Here is a 14,380-nt window from a genome sequence, read left to right on the forward strand (position 1 = left end):
GTAGGGAGAATGGTCTCTGAAGGTCTTTCTGCACATTAGCATTACTGACGGCCCTTCTTACCCACCGCTTCAGGTGACTCCTCACTTAAATTTCCAGGCACACACTCCTACACCTCCCTGCTGAAATCCATCACTCATTTCTTGCTCTCTGAATCTAGCTGTGAGCTAGATTTGTAAATATATTTCATTTACCTGGATGATACGTAGGCAACAGTGCCATGTGCAAGTCCACTGTTACGAGACAGCTTGGCTGCTAACTGGAAGATAAGGAAGCTTTTAATAATGTAGCGACTATGTATTCCATTAAGTTATACAATACAGGTAAATACATAAATTAAATTAAGAGAAACTGTTTGTGACGGAGCCTGTGGGTGAGCATCTTAAATGGAGACTCCATGCAGCAGCTTGGCAGCCCTTCCTAGTGGGATGACCGTGCTGCAGTGCATTACAGTGTGCTTTTCAAATTATTTGATACACTTACTAGCTAACAAGAGAGACAGAGTATATCTAGAAGTCCAGGGTCACAGGACATGCCAGAAAATCTCTGGTTTAAGTCCCCAGACAAACTGGGTGAAGTTCCAGGGTATTCATACTCTGTAGGAAAAGACACCTTCAACCTTCAAGCTGGACCTGAGAGACAGATACAGAGTCGTGGGTCAGTCCCAGAAAGAAGCATATTAAAGGACTGCAAAGCCAGAAGTAAAAACCCTTTGGTTAAGTCACAGCTAATGAATTGCCACAAGTGATGTAAACGAAAAAGATCACTCAGCCGCTGATTTACATGACAGCATCATGAGGATTGATGGCAGTAAGAAAGAACCGTAATACACATTCCTACAAAAGAAGCTCTGTTGACTTGATGGTTTAGAGTTTCTTCATTTAGCCATACTGTGTATTTTGAAAAGGCTGACAAGGCTCAATCATAGACAGACCTGCATCAGCCTATGCTGTGACACTGCACACTTGCAAACCCCTCTGAACTAAGTGCCACTGACAGTGTCCTTGCTTTCCATAATTCAAGAAGGAACATTCACAAACCTCTAAGCAAAAAGCATCTTTATAAGGTCCTAACCATCCTCAACAGTTCCTGAAAGATCAGCTGCTACATGGTATTTTCACATTTTTCAGTAACACAATACAAAAGGTACACCCAGTTCCTTCTTGCTAGACTAGTCAAGAAACAATTCACACAGAAGTTGCTTTTAATTCTCCCTAAAGAGAGGAAAGATTTAAAGAATATCAATATCTCTCTTGGAATGAGTTTTTGAAAACTCAGGACGTGCCACGAAAACATAAAAAGAACTCCAATGATAAACTTAAAGCTCAACCTGGAAAGGATGCGAAGCATCTTTAAGCAGCAAGTGGAACACCGCAATCTGCTTGTTATTCCACCGCCAGTGTCCAGCACATTGCAGTCACTTTCTATGCTTATCACTCCTTTACAATATTATAAAACAATATCATTCTTGGCAGAGATGAAGCAGAAGAAGGAGAGCCAGAAGCTAGGAAGTTGCCAAAGGAGAACTTTTTTAAAAAATGAGATATTTAAACCAGCTTTGTGCAAGACCACACCTTAGCTGCCTTCATTAAACCAGCACGTTATTTGACATGCTTATCTTGCAAGACCTAGCAGATTAATTACAATAATAAACTTTGCTCAGGAGCTAATGAGACATTATTGAAAAGAATAGATACAATTCAGAGTAAATATTCAAATTCCCTAAGATCTGGTCTTGACCCCATAACAGCTGCAGTACAGGGGGCATTACACACATCTTTAATGCCTTTAATACTTTTTTTATAGCCATATAGTTCACAGTTAGCTAAGGAGACAGACAGATAGTCCACTGTTCCCCAAAAGAAAATGCAAACATTGTAAGTAGTCGTCATTTTATTCAAACTTTATTGCAACCAATGCCTTCAACATTTGGTTTTAAAATTTTTGATTTTGTTTTAATATGTTTCTAAAAAGAAAAGGCAATGGTCACTGAAGATTTTTGGTGTGGCATCAGTAGCTATAGGAAAAATTGCCATATTCAGGAAGGCAGGCTGGTACACATACAGACCTGCCATGCACGGGAATGCTACTTGACCCTAACCAGGACAGCCGCTTCACTGCCGGGTTCTGCTCTGCCAAGGGGAAGAAATGAAATGCATGACCTAATTTTGCTTTCTCTTTGTATCTGTACAAACATTATACAAGCAGATCATAGCCTCATCTCCGAAGAGCCCAGCTGCAGCTGGAAGTTAACACACTTTCTATAACAAGACATACTATGACTTGGGTAGCAATGGGTAAGGTTTGCTATGGCAAATTAAGTAGGACAGAGCCAGTCAGTCACGGGAGGAAGGAGGGCAGTAAATGCTGGTATTTCAGGCCTCGCCAATGCTAGATATTAATGCTTCCAGGAGCCCAGCACATAACATCTATGATGGTGCCAAACGTCACGTTGAGGACTTCCTGCCCCACTTGTCTCCCCAGAGCCACCACCAAGCTGCAGTGCAGGGCAAAGTTGGCCTGGGGATGCTGCCCGCTCTTCTGGGGTGTGGGGAGCATGCTGCAGTGCCCTTCCCTTACACATAAAAATATGCCTGCACTTAGGTGAGGAACTAATTTATTCATTAATTAATTAATTTATTTAGGGTCACCACCTTCCAAAAGAGCTTGACTCCAATGAGCATGTTTCAAAAAGTACTGACTTCATGACAGATAAACCTAGCAACTATCTTTGTAATGAATCCTAATCTAGTTTTAATAAAGGAGCAGATATTTAACAGAATCAGTGAGAGAATATTGCTGTTGCTGCTTGTAATATGTAAAAAAACAACTGAAGACCCAGAAAGGCAACAATTTTAAAAAATGAAAAAAAAAGACTGCTTGTCCTCCAAGTAGTATTTTTCACAGCACTTACTGGAAGTAAGTAACAGTACCAATTGTTTCATAATTTAAAAACAAAACAAAACAAAAAACAAATAAGAAGCACTGCACATTGCCCTAAAATCTTTCTGCAGTCATACAATTCACAGGAACACATCATAGCTATTTATTCCATTAACTACTGAAAACCACATTGATGCCAGCCTGGGCTCCCTTTTTATCCTGACCACCCTGGCAACTGCTAGCAAGCAAGGAGACACCCTCGGGAGAAATGTCAGAGTTTAGTTTTTACATTAAAAGCAAGCAAGCATATATATATGATGGTTTACATCTTCTATTTACAAGCGAGGGCTGCAGAGCCTATGCAAACACAAGTGACGTACTCAAAACATGGTTTTTGACAGTCACTGTGCAGAGGACTAACTATATGTTAGAATAAAACGGCCAACCACACAAAAGAGCCCTAAAATACTTTCTGCAGACACAGATGGTTTACTCAGTATCATCTTGTACAAATAGCTCCCAAAGTGAAGCAAAAGAGATGAGTAAAGAACTATTTTGTTTTCCAGTTTCTTACTGAGCTCTTGACACAACTTCATTCATTGGAGAAGGGGGGGAAAAAAAAACAAAACAAACCACACCTGCTTCTCATCTACTCACAGGCAGGCAGCTCCTCTTTCGTCTGAATGTGCAAAGCATACAAAGAGAAAATCAAAATACTTTTCTAAAACCAACAAAACTCAGTACTAAAATTCAATGCTTTCAGTGCTTCAATTTTAATTTTCAATTCATTTTAAATCTAAGAAACTCCCTTTTCTTGGGAGACAACTTTTCTTTCCAAACAGTAGGTATGCAACTCTCCTGTACTCAAATTTTTATCACAAGCCCTCATGTTCTGCACTTAGAAGAATGCCTCTTGTAAGAGGCATGAATCCAAACTGAAAATTGGTTCAGAGCTAAAAATTATTTGTCATCCCTGGCACTCAGGTGCAGCCTCTATTCAGACTAAGTTCTAGACTACAATATTACAATCATTATTCAAATTAAAGTTTTCCTGGAAATTGCTGTGGGACTGTTCAGTTTTTGCCTCTCATCTCTCAAAAAATACTTTTTTTTGTCTCTCAAAAAATATTTTAGAATATTTATTCTTAAGTAATAGTTACAACAAACAATAATAATTCTATCTAAGTTTAAAGAACAAACAAACAAACCAGGGATAAACAGCTAAACCAAGCTGGAAAGTTCTAGAATCAGCTTTACTATCTTCCTGATCACTTTCCAAACATTTCAAACAAGCTGTCTGGTCAAACTCTCTCTCAGCTATCTACTTTCTCTGCAAGTCTTTCAGTTTTCCTGTTTCAGGTTTGGATACCTAATAATAGAAGCAGAAAGAAGTCATAGCCATCACAGATATCATTGAAGTCATACATTTTTGAAGAAAAAGTATGAAAAAGTACATCACAAAGAAAAGGAGTGTTGCAAGGCCGAGGTAAAGCTATGGAAGAGTAGGCTCTGCTCCCGTACTTTCTTGAGACTTTTTTCTGGATTTAACTAGTAGATGGGAACCCCAGAACAGGCCAGCCAGTGCCAGGGTGTCTTTGTTCTTTCCTAAAGAGGCGCTCACATGCATGGATGGACATGCACAAGCCATGCCACATTCAGCACATGGAAGAACAGACCTGTTAAAAGCTCGAAGCCCATTTTTGCCATATTTCACTCTATGTCCTTGTTTTCACATTGCAATCTGATGCTGTTCTTTTCCAGGAGATGTAAGAGCACACAGAAGAATGCTTTCTTCTTTCCCTCACTCCCATTCAACTCTCTCAACCTAAAATCACCCTTTTGCTCGTGCTTCCAAACATTATTAGTGGCTCACAGCTAACGAATAGATGCCTCAGCAAGCACGGCCACTACAACTACCAGGAGGTCCAGCCTCCCTCGCGCTCTGCAGAGTCTACCTGAAATTCACAGTGCCATCAGCAAACAGTTTTTGAAACAGTACAAAACTCAATTACATGTCTTCTTTTATTTCACAGGAATTCAATTCCATGCTGCTGCAAACACCCGGACGGCCTTGCAGCACCACACAGCTGCTTTCCCAGGTCTCTCAATGAGGCCTCCAGAGGCTAATTATCTTGACTACACGTTTGTCAATACAGCTTTTAAAAGTCTACATAATGCATCAGGTTCACAGATGGAGAACTGTAATTGTTGTTGGTCATTCCCAACAACAGATGCCTGTTCGGCTTAATATGTCTATGCCCAACCTTTATCCTCAGTAAATTTCAAGCTCCTGAAGTGGCGAGCTGGAAGCCCGCTTTGCCTAGCTGGGAAATGTCACTCTGCAGTGGGATGGGAATTAAACGTTGATGCCTGCATTTTTTTTTTCCCCCCCAAGCACTTTGTTAAATAAACTCCATTCCGGTTGGCAAAATTACTGTGCTCAATCTTTATAAAGAAATGTTCTGCATTGTAGATCTGTTACGGCTCAGCACTTTGGCTCAGAACAGAAGTGAAATACGAGCACTGAGATGTAAACAACAACTGCACTTTAACTCTGCCAGACAGTTATAAGGTACACCTAATCAATATAAAAAAGCAACTTGGCTCCATCCAAGAGTCTTGCTCACCAATTAAGTATTTAAAACTTTAGAGAGCTCAAAATAATTCCCAATCCCACCACCAAGATGTCTGTGTGTGAGCACATGTATATGCACAATACTTAAGTAAATAAAAAAAAAATCCCTTGGTACTAGTTCATTTCTGAAGAAGACTTTTTTCCCCCACAAGAACCCTCATGGTAAGTTAGAGCCTTTTTTATCAATCTGAAGTGGAAATGCACCTGAAGACAGACAAAACACAATCCATATACCATATCCAATTTTCAGTTATGAATGCAAACTGGTTTCATGTCGTTACACCATCAGCCTTTGGAGAGGAACCTTTCTTTCAATTAATTACCTTGTTTCTTCTTTTATATTTTCCACCTCCATCACCTCTTAGCTTTAATACACTATGAAGTCCCCCCACCCTTTTCCTTGGATCCATTAGCATCATCAACTTCAATTTAGTATGTCTAGAAATCTTTGGAAAAGCAGAGCTGAACAGACAGGCTGGCTGTTGGTTTTACAGCAAGGCCACCACCATGGCTTCAGCCTGTCCTGTGAACGAGGCAATAAGCCACCATTTCACCATGTACAGTGGATGCCCAGATGCAAGAAATACTTATGAGAAGAACCATTCAGTCAGACATCCTTAACCTTGTATTAACTACTACTAGTTTTGAAGACTTGCTCGAATAACTTTTTAAATTAGATTTGGGGCAAAAAGAAAATATCTTGAAGTTTTCGTAAATTTAACCTCGCAGAATGGTTATTTCTTTGGTATAATTAGTACCTAATTATAAAAGATATGGTGAAATGACCAAGAAAAGCCAGTTTCCACTTCTTCATTTTCGTATAATCCCTATTACTGTTTTCTAGGACCCCAGAAAAATGGGTCACTGTCAGGAACATTGATATACGTTCTGTGCAAGGGCCAATGGAGTATCAATAATGACACATGATCACGGCACCACTTTAATTTAAAATGGAGTGCTGCTCAACATTTGTTTTCTCAACACGGCACCTGCTCAGTTTTATTTTCATACTTATCAAGACAGAGGAATAAGAAAACAGAAAACAAGCTGATGAAAACAATGTCCTCTTAGAAAAAAAAAAGTGTGTGTGTATATATATATATATATATATATAAAACCATTATTAAAACAGCAGCAAGATGACACTTACTAGATTTCCACACACCACTAAACTAATATTAATCTGTCAAAGAGACCGTATCTGGAAACAGTGTATGAAAAAGCCCTGAGAAACCCTGACAAGGCTGATATCAAAATATGTAAAATTTTCACTCCTTGATCTCACGTTAAATTTTTACGTCATAGCCAGAGTATAGCATATAGAAAATACATTGGAAAATCTAAAATGCCTTCACCCCACATCCATTTAGCGTGGTTTTGCTCAGCAAAGCCCTTTCATATGAACCAAATGCACTCCCCCTGTACCCCTGCAATGCCTGCATCTTTATGAAATTTGAAATATCTGCTCTACATGGCACCAAATCACTGAATTCCAACAAGATACTCCAATGACCACAAATAACTCAAGCACAGTTCAGGTCTCTCTACCCAGGGGACTGAAGGAGGTTACGTAAGATTACTTTTGTGAACCTACACCATGACTCAGGTCCATGGTGGGACTGACAGTCCTCATTGCCCCATCCAGAAGGGGTTCTCTGCTTAAGCAATGCTCACAGTTCTTTGGGTTTCGAGCCAGAAAGGCTGCATCCCACTGTCTTGTGGAGCCGGGTTTTGCACCATGGTCACACGAGGCTCAAGCAGCCAGAACCACTTCTTGACCATTGCTGAAACAACTTAACTGTAATAAGTGCTTGAAGAATTGCGGATATTTAATGGCATGTATATTCTAAAAACTTCTCTTGAAAACCTTTTTTTTTTTCTTCCCTAAAGCAACAGACATGCATCAATTATTGTGCTCATAAGCTTATATTCATTTGCATGATCACATTGTGTGAAAACGGAAATATTTCTGCAATTCACATCTACAAATGCTGTGGTTTCTTTTAATCTTTTCTCCTACAATTCTGAAGAAAAAAAAAAAAGTCCCTTTGAATGTTAAGACAATGGTTTTGTATTAGCTTATTACGTCTGGAAACACAGCATATATACTTTGTGGTTTAAAAATCATCACTTGGCTCATTTTTGTATTTAGATCTTCATCCAAACACACAACAGTATTTACGACACTAGGGTTTATAAGTATGTTACAGGCTGCTACTATAGATCTTTGAGTTTTGATGGGTCTGAACAGCAACTGTTTGAACACGGGGCATTCCCACAGACCTTTCTTTTCTGCAGAAAGGGTATAAAACTGTTCCTGCTGAGATTTGCATAGTACAGCCTGTGCTCATTCAAAACTTTCCACTGGACAGACATACCTATATGTGGGTTAGAGGCATTCACGCTGGTACAACTTTTCTGCCTGCGTGGGAAGGTTTGCCAGATCTTAACGATTGTCTCTTTACAAGAACGGACAATAAAAATAATCACGCCTGAATGCATTTCAGTATATCTATCAGTATATCTATAGTATATCTATCTATATATTTCAGTATATCTATGGCACATCCTTGCTCATTTCTCTGGAAATATTTAAGTGCAGCCACACTGGATTTACAATGTTGTCAACTATCCTAAAGCTTTTGACACATAGTTCAAGTTACAGCTCTTGCAACATTCAGTAACTTTTCCTTTTAATATATATGGGACTTGGAGTTTGTTTGTTTTAAACAAAACAAACAAAAATGCAGAAAAAAATACTACTTTAAAACACAACTCCTGGCCTGAGCGAACTCCTCTTTTCACAGGGCCAGCATTTTACATTATATAGCCTCACTGAAACTGAGAAATTCAACTTGTTCCAAGATCTGACACCATGAACAGCCACAAACTTTTCATGAAATGCTGTCTCTTTTGAAATAAACATCATTTTCTTTTTTTTCCCTTCTTCTTTTATTACATATTTGAAATGAAGTGCTAAAATTGTTAGAAATTAATTTTCACTTAGCACTGAATATGCCATCTCTCACCCAGTGATTATTTTTTGCTTCTGAAGCAATCCACTCAGCTCCTGAAATTGTGCAACAGTTTTCTCAAGTAATTGACAGCTGGAGAATCCTATAGGCTACAGCTCAGTATCAGCTCAGATGGTCAACAAGCTTCAGAAGTTTATCCAGATTTTCTACAGAAATGAAAGATTCTTTTCTCCACAAACAAATTTGAGAAGGCTGTGTACAAATACACACAACAAAAGCACTGATTTATTTATGACCTTTCAATTAACTTTATGTTTGTTTTTTCTCCAAGCCCAAAGCTAATCCTTAATACGGAACTGACATTTACATTTTCAGCATTATAAATGTTGAGTGGAAAAAAGTCCATAAAACTGACAATAAGCATGACCGCAGAAGGATTTTCAAAGACCAACAACAATTTGATGCAAGACAACCTGGTCTTCGGAAAGAGCTGCACTCTGATGTTGCTATTCTACTACACTTATAGCCTTACCCTTTCAATACATAAAGCGTGACCTTCAATGAACTGTTTTCATTGGCAAATAAGTTTTCAATTTATTAGAAATTCTATGTAGAAAAATATTGAGTTATAATTACCCTTTAATTTCATTCACAGCATTTTCCAACAGCTGCAGAGTCCTCTTCAATAAAGTTTGACTGATGAAGTCTATTGCATATACTCAACCAAATAAATAATTTAGTAGCCTAGCACGACTGCATCAATTCAAGGACCTTGCCTATTCTTCACAGAGTAATAAACCACTCTAAATCTAAAAGAAACAGAAATCTGAAATTGTTTTTTGGGATCTGAAATGAAAGTCTCTTCTCTAAACACTGAAGCTCTTCCACAGAAGCAACCATCCATTCACAGGCATGGAGCCACCTCCCTCTCCTTAAAGAAATCTCTCTTCCCACAAAGAGAGGACAATCCCTGAGATGAGCTGGGCAAAAGGCAGCAGTTGGCTTGTGGCTACCTCCCAGCCAAGCAGCCAGTAACCAGGGCTGAGCACTTTTCTCAGAGCATGAGCACAACTTTGAGCTGTAGATTTTCATGAAACCTGCAAGTGTATCTTTGAGACCTCCACTTCTCTGCCAGATTGGTGGAGAAATGACTGAAACTTTACAAAATTAGTGAAGTTTGAACTGAAGAATTTTCAAGTACCACATCTAGTACACACCCTCAGTTTGGAATATTTCCCTCCTTGAACTAAACTGCAGCTGGGAAAATAGTCTACATTAAGAATATTCTGTAAATTACCTTTTTTTTTTGGAGATATTTATATTTTCACTTGAACTAGGGCTTCTGCAGCCCTCTGAATTACTAGCTATCCTCAACATCTCAATAAGACAAGATTTTTTTTCATCTGCAAGATGAGTAAGCTGCCTACTAAATTTAGCATTATAGCATTCTTTTGTTCAGAGTCTGTCTTCGCATTCAGCGGTCTTACATCAGAAGCAGACATGGTAGTTGCATTTACAATGCTAAGTGTATAAACACAATCACAGAAACTTGCTGTGAAAGCACACTACCATGAACAGACAGCTTCATGGACATCAGCAGTGATGTTACATTTGAAAAAAGATGACAAACTCTTCCCTAAACAATGTTACTTCTGATTTTCTTTCCATCTGTTCTAAAGCATCAGTTTAGGTCTTCCCTGGGACAGCTCAGAAGTATCTTCCCCTATAAATTACTAGCTCTTCTACTGCCATGCTGGCACTACAGGGGTGTAGTTCCCTACACAGCCCCCTTTGGCATTTCTCTACCAACTACCAAAAAGCTACACCCACTCACGTGGGTGTATATATATACCAGAGATACTCTATATATCTGAGAAATTGAATACTGTAAATATTGATCAAAAACTGGATAACAACTCTCCTAGAATGTAAATGCTAAAAAAGTTCTAAAATGAAGGATGGGCATGCAGAGCTGCTGACTGACCAGTTATTTTTCTATTATTTCAGAATTGGAGACCTCCAAGCTTATCAGAACTATCCAATTAATGCTATTGAGAGCACACTGCTTACATTTATAAAAATGGGCTGTCAGCTTTCTTACATGTGGTCAGAAGAAAGGCATAACTCTGACTTACTGAAACTTGATGTTAAGATTTAATTGTTAAATATTGTTTTAACATTAATTCCATTTTGAAACTCCATTCTCCATTTGGATTCTCTACAAGGAACTAAGACAGTCCTGCAAACAAAAAGGAAACGTTTGCCTGCGTAAAACCAAGAACACTCATTTTAGAAAAGGAACGGGACTTCGTAAGTATTCTCATGACATGACAAACAACATATTGCGCAGAAGTAAACAGAAGCATTAATCATCAGACTTCAGAAAAGCAAGAATCTATCTTCTGCTACTAGAAGTTAATTAATGTTTAAGATAATACTGTGATTCTACTCCAAGTTTTCAAAAATGGGTTGATTAAAAAAAAAGGAAAAAGGAAAAAAAACACGCCCCAAATTGACCCAAAACGAACATGATAAAATGGAATGCAATCAAAAAATGAGTGTGTATTGGGTAGAAAGAGGGTTGTCTGGCCTGTAGCATCCTTCAGCCTTTCAACCCATACTGGAAGTGGTGCGAGTCTCCACTTGCATCACATTTTGCCAAATGCTGGCACATTACAGAGTTGCCTCTCATTCTCCACTGTACCATGCAATAAATACAGTCAAATCCATGGCATTTGACAATTATGGAAGCAAAAAGCTTGGCCTATAATAAGGTGGTAGGCTCCCTGTCATTCCTTTTTCCATAGCAGCCTTTTTCTTTGGAAGCTGAGCATGGCATCTAGGTTTTCCACAATGAGGCACTGCAAGAGAGATGGTAGGGGAGGGCACTGCAACATACCTGCATGGGACTGCGTTAGCTGTGCACTGCTCACACATTGCTTCCATCTCATCGCATGGTCCAACCACACCTTCTGGAAACTTATTGAACAGGTATCTGGGAAGCTCACAGACAGTGTTTATTAAGGTCTGGAGCAGGTTTCTCAGTATGGCGATTCCAGACTTACTCTGATTTCCACAGTCACTGAGGCCCATACAGCGTATGCACACACAGCCCAGTGCTGTCTCTATTACAAAGAACATAAACAAAACCAACAATAACAAAAAAAGGAGGGAAAAAAAAAAAAAACAACCAACCAACACATTCACACATTCCAGCACTGACATGCTATACAGGCTTCCAGTTTCTGTGCTGGTGCCAAGTTTTCTACCAGTAGTGACTGCAGGACCACTTGATTTCTGCTGTTCAGCTGGCACCACTGATGCATCCCAGTTGCCCAAGGAAGCATGTACAGACGTGCTACCGCTTACACCTCCACAGTGAATCATCCAAATGGAGCCAGCCAACCCCGAGATTAGCTGCATTGAGTTTGTATGATTCCCACACGAATCCCTGACGCAGAATGCCTATGGAAGTATGTCTAAGCTACCCGAAGATGGCTACTACATGTGCCTTTTTTGCATAGACAGAAATCAAAACCAACTTGAGACATCATGTCTATAGTACATACTTATATACATAAGTGAACAAATATACAGCGAGACACACACAGATTTATAAGTAACACACTCTTATTTTCAACATCTTCTCAGAGCGACAGCTCCCTCAAGCACACATTGCAGACTACTTTTACTAGACAAGCAAGAGTTCACACCCAGGAACACGAAGTTTTAATACAGCACTTGTCTTACAAGACACTTTATCCTCTCTCTGGGAAAGACAGGGAAAAGTAACTTAAAAACATAATAAAAATAATAAATCAGTGTTAGAGCCCTGTAAAGATTGTGTACCTTCAAAAGAAAGAATTAGAGAAAGATCGAGAGCAGAAACAGAGTAGGGGGACACCTCCAGGAGCATCCAGAGCACAAGATCCTCCTGAATGTTCAAGACAGTGCTAAAGAGAAGTCCTGCTGAAATGACAAAGGTATTTCTGATATTCAGCTATACATACAGGTGGCGGTCATGTGTGTGCCTGTTGTGGGTGGGGGGAGTTAAAAAGGTGAATAATTTAGAATAACGTAACAATTCCTTGGTTCTTAGAAATCTCTTCACCAAGAGAACAGTGCAAGATTAAATCTAGTGTGCATGTATAGCCTTACCTTTACTTTCTATAATTAAGTAGTGATGCTTATAAAGCATGCCTATGGCACTGCAAGATGAAGTTGTGCTTCACCCGAATGAGTGGCTGTCTTCCACTCAGTGCATTGTGGAGAAAATCGTCATGTTCAAGTTCAATGAGCTCTGCATCATTTTTGAAACAGTAAATAAAAATAGTGGAAACATAACATTAATAGTGAAGCCTGGTTTTAATCATTTTTACCGAATTCTCTGGTTAGTAAACATTGTATTTAGTGAAGTCACTCATTTACTATAGCTCTAAGCAAAGTTAAAGCTGCAGCGCAGTCAAAACTGAGGGAGAGAAAAGATTCAGAGAAGGCACAGCATATCCTCTTTTCTCTCCCAGCAAAATACAGTCTATCTATATCTATCCTCAGATATAAAAACAAGATACTAAGTCACTTACGAGGATCTAAACTTTGTTGTAAAAACAGCCTTAGTTTAATTTAATCCAGACCTGTGCTATGCAGCCATCCGAAATCTTGTCAATGATTTTCAAGAACACCTTCGATACACACGGTCAGCAAACAAACATCCAATAAGCAGCAGTTTAAACAGCAGGCAGCTTAACCTTTCTCCTGTCTTTAAAAAATGCCAGACTGTTCACTGTTTGCTCAAGACTCTTCTTTTACCAACATTCAATTTGAATGAGCCGGTGCAAATGCACTGCTCATCCTCTCATGAGAGCAGGATGCATTTATGTGAAACATGAGGAGAATGCCTAATGCTGAAACATACTCTCTGCATCCTCAATGAGATTTTATTACAGGGCTCTCTTTCTTTTCGCTGGCATGTAGCAACACGCCTGCAATTATTCTTTTATGGCCAAAAGCTATCCGTACGCTTGTATTTATGTTTGGCATACACACGCACTCTGCGTGAACGCGCTATGTATCATAGATGCATTACAACCTAATTGCAGCTAGGTAAAAAAACTCCACTGCTGCAAGTGCTTCTATGGGATACTGACATAAAAAATATTCTACTAATATTGCATACGGATAACTTTCTGGTCATTAAGAGCTAGATTAAAAAAGCACTTTGGCTTCCAAAAGTATCAGGGGCTTGGGTTTTTAAATGTGCCTCAATGCAAGTCCATTTTGAAAACTAGCTCTATGGCCCTCAGAGGAAAACCTAGTAGTTTAATTAAAAACACAAACGAGTTTTAAATTAAAAATATTTTGTCTGTTGTATCAGAGCTCCATGTGACTAACCTTTATAGTTTCCCAAGTTATCAGCAAAAAAATTGTGTGTTAAATTCATTAAAAAAGAACAACAACAACAAAAACAACCCATAACCAACTTCCCAGAGCTCACAACCCTTGAAAGACCATTATTAGTGCAACAGTATTTTTTGGTTAAAGAAACACATTACAAAAGGATGGTTTTATCGAGAACTTTGAGTATCTTGGGCTGTGACAACTAGATTTCACCAGCTTTGATAAATAATAAAAGAGCCTGGCAAACGTTCTGTTTTTCTAGTCCTCCACCTACATGGTTCTACAGTTCCTAACAATCCATTATTTATATTTCAGTAGCATTCTCCGTGCAGTAATTGCCTTCTACATAGGTAGGAAAGAAGCCTCTGCAGCAAGGATCTTCCACTCCAAGACAGCAAGGAAGCAAGAAGTTACTCTTTTATGGTTTCCTAGTTGTAACAGAGTCATGGGACAGAGACGCTGTTTAGCCTCCAGTCTAAATGAAAAACTCTT

At 39.0% G+C, this 14,380-nt stretch overlaps 1 protein-coding gene across 6 annotated transcripts in view; it reads right to left on the reverse strand.

Moving 5' to 3' along the window:
* The window catches only part of FRMPD4 (FERM and PDZ domain containing 4), a 309,339-nt gene that overhangs the window by 187,748 nt on the left and 107,211 nt on the right, over positions 1-14,380 (reverse strand). For 2 of the 6 annotated variants that reach the window (XM_048066741.2, XM_013191549.3), the window contains exon 1: positions 13,126-13,261. The exons of the other annotated variants lie outside the window; for them this stretch is intronic. The gene's annotated coding sequence lies outside the window, so the exon portion shown is untranslated. Of the gene's footprint in view, positions 1-13,125; positions 13,262-14,380 lie in introns of those variants that run through there. 6 annotated transcript variants of the gene reach the window in all.

Source organism: Anser cygnoides, chromosome 1, assembly GCF_040182565.1.
Source record: "Anser cygnoides isolate HZ-2024a breed goose chromosome 1, Taihu_goose_T2T_genome, whole genome shotgun sequence".
NCBI lineage: Eukaryota > Metazoa > Chordata > Aves > Anseriformes > Anatidae > Anser > Anser cygnoides.